A 6,018-nucleotide genomic window follows, 5' to 3' on the forward strand; every position below is an offset into this window, starting at 1 on the left:
TGTCCTTAACATAGCAGATTCTTACAGCAAATATTAAATTGAGGACCAATTATTATTAAATTACTGCAGAACCACATGCAATTCCGGAGGTAAAAAGTCCCTAAATGGCAATAAAACCACCAGAGACATTGATCACAAAACCCAACTTGATAGACATCATATTTAGGATTAAATTTCTTGTGAAACACTGAAAAAGGGAGAAAGAAATCTCCTTTCTACCATTTATGGGACCAGGATTTTATTCAACAAGCACTTGTGAAGTTAACAATTTGTTTCAAATGAACAATCTAAATGGATCATTTTATTCATGGGGCAGACATAGAAGTAGCCTTTATACAGGTTTAAAAAGTCTTCCAGCCACCCCATAAATAAATATTTTTTCCATTTTATAATGTTTATTTATTTATAGAATCTATACCAATAACCTTACAATTTTTCTCAATTCTCTCAGCATGACTTTTATTTATTTATTTTATTTATAAAATTTATTGGCTGCCCATCATAACACAGGTAAGTGTGGTACTTACCACACTTTTACTTGGGAACTTGGATAGCATTTATACCACTGAGCTCAATTCCAGTCTTAAAACATATCACCATAATTTCTATACAAATATATAAAAGATTCCTTTCAGCATTTTCTCATTTCAGTTTCATCCCAAATAATCTCATCACTTTTATTTTTAACTTTATTTACCGGTTACTAGAAATGATAGTAGATTTTAGGAGAAGCCCTCCTGCCCTAACACCACTCACAATACTAGATAATACAGTATCAATAGTAGAGAACTTCATGTTTCTAGGTTCTATAATATCTCAAGACATAAAATGAACACCTAACATCAAATAAATCATCAAAAAACAAAGAATGTTCTTCCTGCACCAACTCAGAAAGCTCAGGCTGCCCAAGGAGCTGCTAATACAATTCTACAGAGGAATTATTGAATCTGTTACCTGCACCTCTATAAATGTCTGGTTTGGTTCTGCAACCAATCAAGACAGACACAGACTTCAATGGATAATTAGAACCGCAGAAAAAACAATTACTACTAACCTGCCTTCCATTGAAGACCTGTATACTGCACAAGCCAGAAAGAGGACTGTGAAAATATCTTCAGACCCCTCACATCCTGGACATAAACTGTTCCAACTTCTACCCTCAAAACAACGCTATAGGGTGCTGTATGTCAGAACAAGACACAAGGACAGTTTTTTCCCCTCATGCCATTACTCTGCTAAACAACTAATTCCCACAACACTGTAAAACTATTTAGAAAGGCAGCATTACCATCTCATCTTCCCTATTCCCTATCTCCTTATCTTCTTACAACTATAACTTTGTTGCCTGTATCTTACGATTTATATTGTTTACTTAGTATCCTTAGTATGATTTATGTTGATTGCTTATTTAGTATCCATGACTATCACTAAGTGTGGTATCTAATGTTTTATGATGAATGTATTTTTACAATAACTATGATAATGATCTATCACTATTGTATGTACACTGAGAGCTTATGCACCATAGACAAATTCCATGTGTGTCTCATCACACTTGGACAATAAAGAATTCTATTTCTACTCTGTTCTATTCTGTGCTTTTTTCCATTCCATTCCATTCCATTCCATCCCATCCCATCCCATCCCATCCCATCCCATCCCATCCCATCCCATCCCATTCCATTCCATTCCATTCCATTCCATTCTGTGCACCCTTGTATCTTCCAATAATTCTCTTGGTTTTGTTGTTTTTCCAAGTGTCCAATGAATTATATGTTGCTTTTAGATAGAACTTCATTCCTTTTCCCTGTGAAGAATGAAAGGACACACAATAAGTATGAATTCAAAACAAGCATAGTTTTTAAGTGAATAAATCACAATCTTTATTCAGTATTGGGTCTACAAATGGGCCAGTTTTCTTTGTTCCCATTCAACCATTTATAGCTGTCTCAGAAGAACTTTTATTTTCTCCACCCACTCCAATTACATTCATTTTAAACATTACAGTTTTTACCAGATCTGATATTTAATTCTACTATCCCTATTGTATAATAAGCAACCATCACCAATTTATGGATTCCTAGTTTAATTTATACTCACAACCATCGTCCGATAGCAATTGCATATTTCCTGAAATAGGTTTAGCCATTTCATTCATATTTAATTGCATATTCCACTCAACTCCATTCCACATAAACCTTTATTCAGCTCTTTTACATTATTTCCCTTTTTCTTAATTTCATAGACACACAATGTGTCTGTATTTTTCTTTCATTTCATTTTTAGATTCTTCCTCTTATATTCCAAGCTGCAATTTTTCATACACTATAGTCATCAATCTGCTGTTCATCAATCTGCCATGACCAATGAATACATACATGATTTCTAAAAAAAATAGAGGCAGTGTAGGATAGGATCCCGACTTAGCTACTATATATCTGTGGTATATGCAGCATTTCTTGCTAATAGTAAGAGTAGTATTATGCAGTATATCACAAGCACAACCAGTTTTACACCAAGCATGCTCATGTTTTCTATTCCAAGATATGATATGTAAAAACTACCTTGCAAGTCAGTAATTGCCTTCACCAACAATTAAGAGATACGGTATGTGCAATATATCAATTCACATTCAGAATGCTTTGATTCAGGTTAAAGGGAAAAAGTCATCAGTTTTCTGTGCAGGCAGACTTATCCAAACCCATTATGACTGCCAAGTCCATGCCCTGCCTGATCCAGTATGGACTAACATTTAGAATTCAGGAAAGGAGCATTTATACAAGTACACAATATCTCAGTGCTCATCAATCCCTATTAGGCAGAAATTGGATTTGACTTAATTGTACAATACAGTCTCAAACTTTGTCATTATTTTGGTCCAGAAATGATTACTCATCCCTTTAATTTTTCAAAGCAATCTGGAAGACATTTACAATATGTGCTAAACCCAGTGACAAACACAACTACGCTTTCAGTAATAAATGGCACTTAAAGAGGGCAACCCTGCTGGAATGTGATTGCCCTTATGTCCTGCTTGAAGCTTTTCATCAGCCTCTGATCACCCCTCATAGGAAAAAAGAGGTCGAAACAGAAGTAGCTTGAGAGGAAACAGAAGAGAATGTAGTTGAACTCCAAGTGACAATCTTGTCTTTTCTTCCTTATTCCACAGGTCATTTCTGAGTTTCTAGGCTCAGCTACATGTTCAAGGAAGGTTGCCTGGAAGGGCTCCAGGTAGAGGTGCACCTCTTCCGGATTTTCACAGACTGCTGTTTATACCCCCGCCTCTCCAGCGAGGGAGCGAGAGTGCGGCGGTTGGTGGTGCTGAAGGGACAGCTCCCTGTGGCGCTCCTCAAGTAAACGCACATCAGGGCACTGAAGGGGAGGACAGCTCCCCTGTTAAGACAAAGCAGGAACCTGTGGGGGCTGCAGAGGGAAAACCCCCACTGAGCCCTGTGCATTGGAGAGCTGGTGGCAGCGGTGATGATTCTAACGGGAGCTCTCTGAGTCCTTCCGCTCTTCACATTGCTGCTGCTGCTGCTGCTGACAAAAAAGCAGCCGCTGGCCGGGGGCGCCACGACATCTAAGGAGGACGGTGCTGAATGGACAGCACCTATTGCTTGGCTTCAGGCATCTAGGTAAGTCTGTGTAAATGTGCGCGCGTGTTTGTGTGTGTCTGTGTGTGTCTGTGTGTGTATCTGTACGTTAGGGTGGGGGAATCCACAAAGGCTACTAGCAAGGGGATTCCAAGGTTATTTAATAATCCTGGCAGACAGGTATCCAGACGAATCTGAGTTCAGAAGTGGAGAAGGAAGTCACTTGGCATCAGGATCAAAGTGCTGGCCCAGAAAAGTTCTTTGCTGTTTTAAGCTACGTGAATTAAAGCCAGAAGAACCTTTCCTTGGAGAAATACAGTTCCTAAGTTTGCATTGCACTAGAGACGGTGAACGGGTGGGATGTGTCTGTTTGTGTGTGAGTGAGTGTGTGAAAACCAGAACTGCTGCTAGGGAACAGAATGCTTTGTGTATTGGTTTCTTTACCGCAGTCATTCTTTTTCTTTTCTTTTCTTTTTTTTTTTTTAAAAAGAACCCTGTCTTTTAAAGATTTGTCATAGAGTGTTTTATGTATGTGTCGTACATCGATTTGTTTTGGAACAGAGAATGAAGCCTAGAGACACTGTAAGAAAGGCGGGGTGGGGAGGAGGTGAGAAGTAGTCATAGAAAAGCATCCATGTTTGGGTGTCTGGAAGTGAATGTTTGGTAGCTTCATTTTATAATGTGAACTGACTGCACAGGCACACCAGCCAGACAGAAAGAAAGAAGAAAGCAAAAGCTTGTGGCTGTGTGGTGGAGTTCCTTCCCCATGCACTGCTGGAGGCTGGGCAGCACTTCAGTAGCTGCTTGCAGCATTTCCTAATTATGTGTATGTCCAGACAGCAGCTGAGAAGATTTGTGGCTTTCAATGCTAAACTAGAGCATTGTTCATGATCTCTATTGCAGCAGATTAGAATAGTCCTCAGTTCCCCACTATTATTCAATAATATTGCACAATCGTTAGTAATCGTAAGAAGGACATCCTGCACAGAAGAGGGACTTTGGAACAGCAGACTTTGAAATGAATCCCCCCCCCTTGTCTCTACTTAAAGTAAGCTCACTAGTCAATGGAATACACTTCCAGGCAATTGTGGAGAGAACTCAAGCCAGGAAGTCTAGGGGTTGCCAGGAAAATAGGAAGGGACAGAGGAAGAGCCAGTCTTACCCATCAAACTCTGGAATCATATCTGAGGCTCCAGTGGCACCTCTGAAGTACAGCAGAGAGATCTTCTTTCCTTGGAAAGAATCTTTTTGCACCCTGGGCTGAGCAGGGAGTGAAGAGGACAAGGAGGAGGGGGGGATTGCCTCCAAGCAGAAGGGAAGGAGGATAAGGGGCTTTGCGAGGGGGTTGCCTTCCCAACAGTGAACTGGCAAAGGAGGTGTGGAACCTGACATGACTGGGAAAGAGCAAGTGGAGGGTTGAGGTTGCTGGTGGTAATGCATGTTCTCTTCTTGCTCTCCCCTGCAGGAATGTAATCCACAATGCTAGTGCTCAGGTTTCTCAATGTGGTCGCTCCAGCCTACTTCCTCTGTATCTCCTTAGTGACCTTCGTCCTCCAGCTCTTCCTCTTCATTCCAAGCATGCTCAAAGACCCTTCCACCACCCCACTTTTCTCCTCTGCTCTGCTGCATGGGGCTCTCTTTCTGTACCTCTCAGCTAATGCTTTGGGCAACTACATCCTGGTAATACAGAACTCCCCCGAGGAGGACCTGGGGAAGGGCCCAGATTTGGCTGGAGGAGCCAAAGGGGTGGCTGAGTGGCCAGATGGAAACAGGTCCCCTGCTTCAGCCCTGCCTGGCACTCACTTCTGTAGACTGTGTGCCCAACCACCCAGAGGCATGACCACCACTGTTTCTTCACAGGAACTGCATTGGGAATAGTAATATGGAACTTCATCATGTTCTGTCTGTATACCTCCTTGGCTTGCCTTGATTCCATGGTGGCTGGGGTGGCTTATATTTCTGCTGCACTCTCAACTTCCTTTGCCAGCCCACTGGCTTTCCTAACTCTTCTGCCTCACTCCATTAGCCAGTTCTTCTCAGGTGAGTATCATCTTTCTCCTCTTGCAACAGTTCCTTTGTGAGTTGTTGTTGGTTTGTTGTTGTTTTTTTACAATATACTGTATGGAAAATTGTCATGGTTCCTTTGTTTATTAAATGTAGGATTTTAAAAAAAGAGGGAGCACATCTGCAATGTTCACATTGGGATGATAAGGGAATAGGACAACATTGGTTTTTTTTCTCTCCCACCAATCTCTCTTGCAGTGATGACACTCAGAGTCATATAATCAAGCTGAATAGGCAGGAGATGCAGGATGGAGAAAAGAAGACATAATTCAGATTTGATTATGGTTGCAGTAAGAAACTATAGCAATGGTCAGCACTTTGGATGGCTAAAAAGGGAAGGACACATTCATGAAGAATAAAA

General features: G+C 40.8%; 1 pseudogene; it reads left to right on the forward strand.

The window, feature by feature from the left end:
* The first annotated feature begins 5,064 nt into the window (after positions 1–5,064).
* Positions 5,065–5,633, forward strand: LOC131187337 (palmitoyltransferase ZDHHC22-like; annotated as a pseudogene).
* The last annotated feature ends 385 nt before the right edge of the window (positions 5,634–6,018 follow it).

This window comes from Ahaetulla prasina, unplaced genomic scaffold, assembly GCF_028640845.1.
Source record: "Ahaetulla prasina isolate Xishuangbanna unplaced genomic scaffold, ASM2864084v1 Contig343, whole genome shotgun sequence".
NCBI classification, from domain to species: domain Eukaryota; kingdom Metazoa; phylum Chordata; class Lepidosauria; order Squamata; family Colubridae; genus Ahaetulla; species Ahaetulla prasina.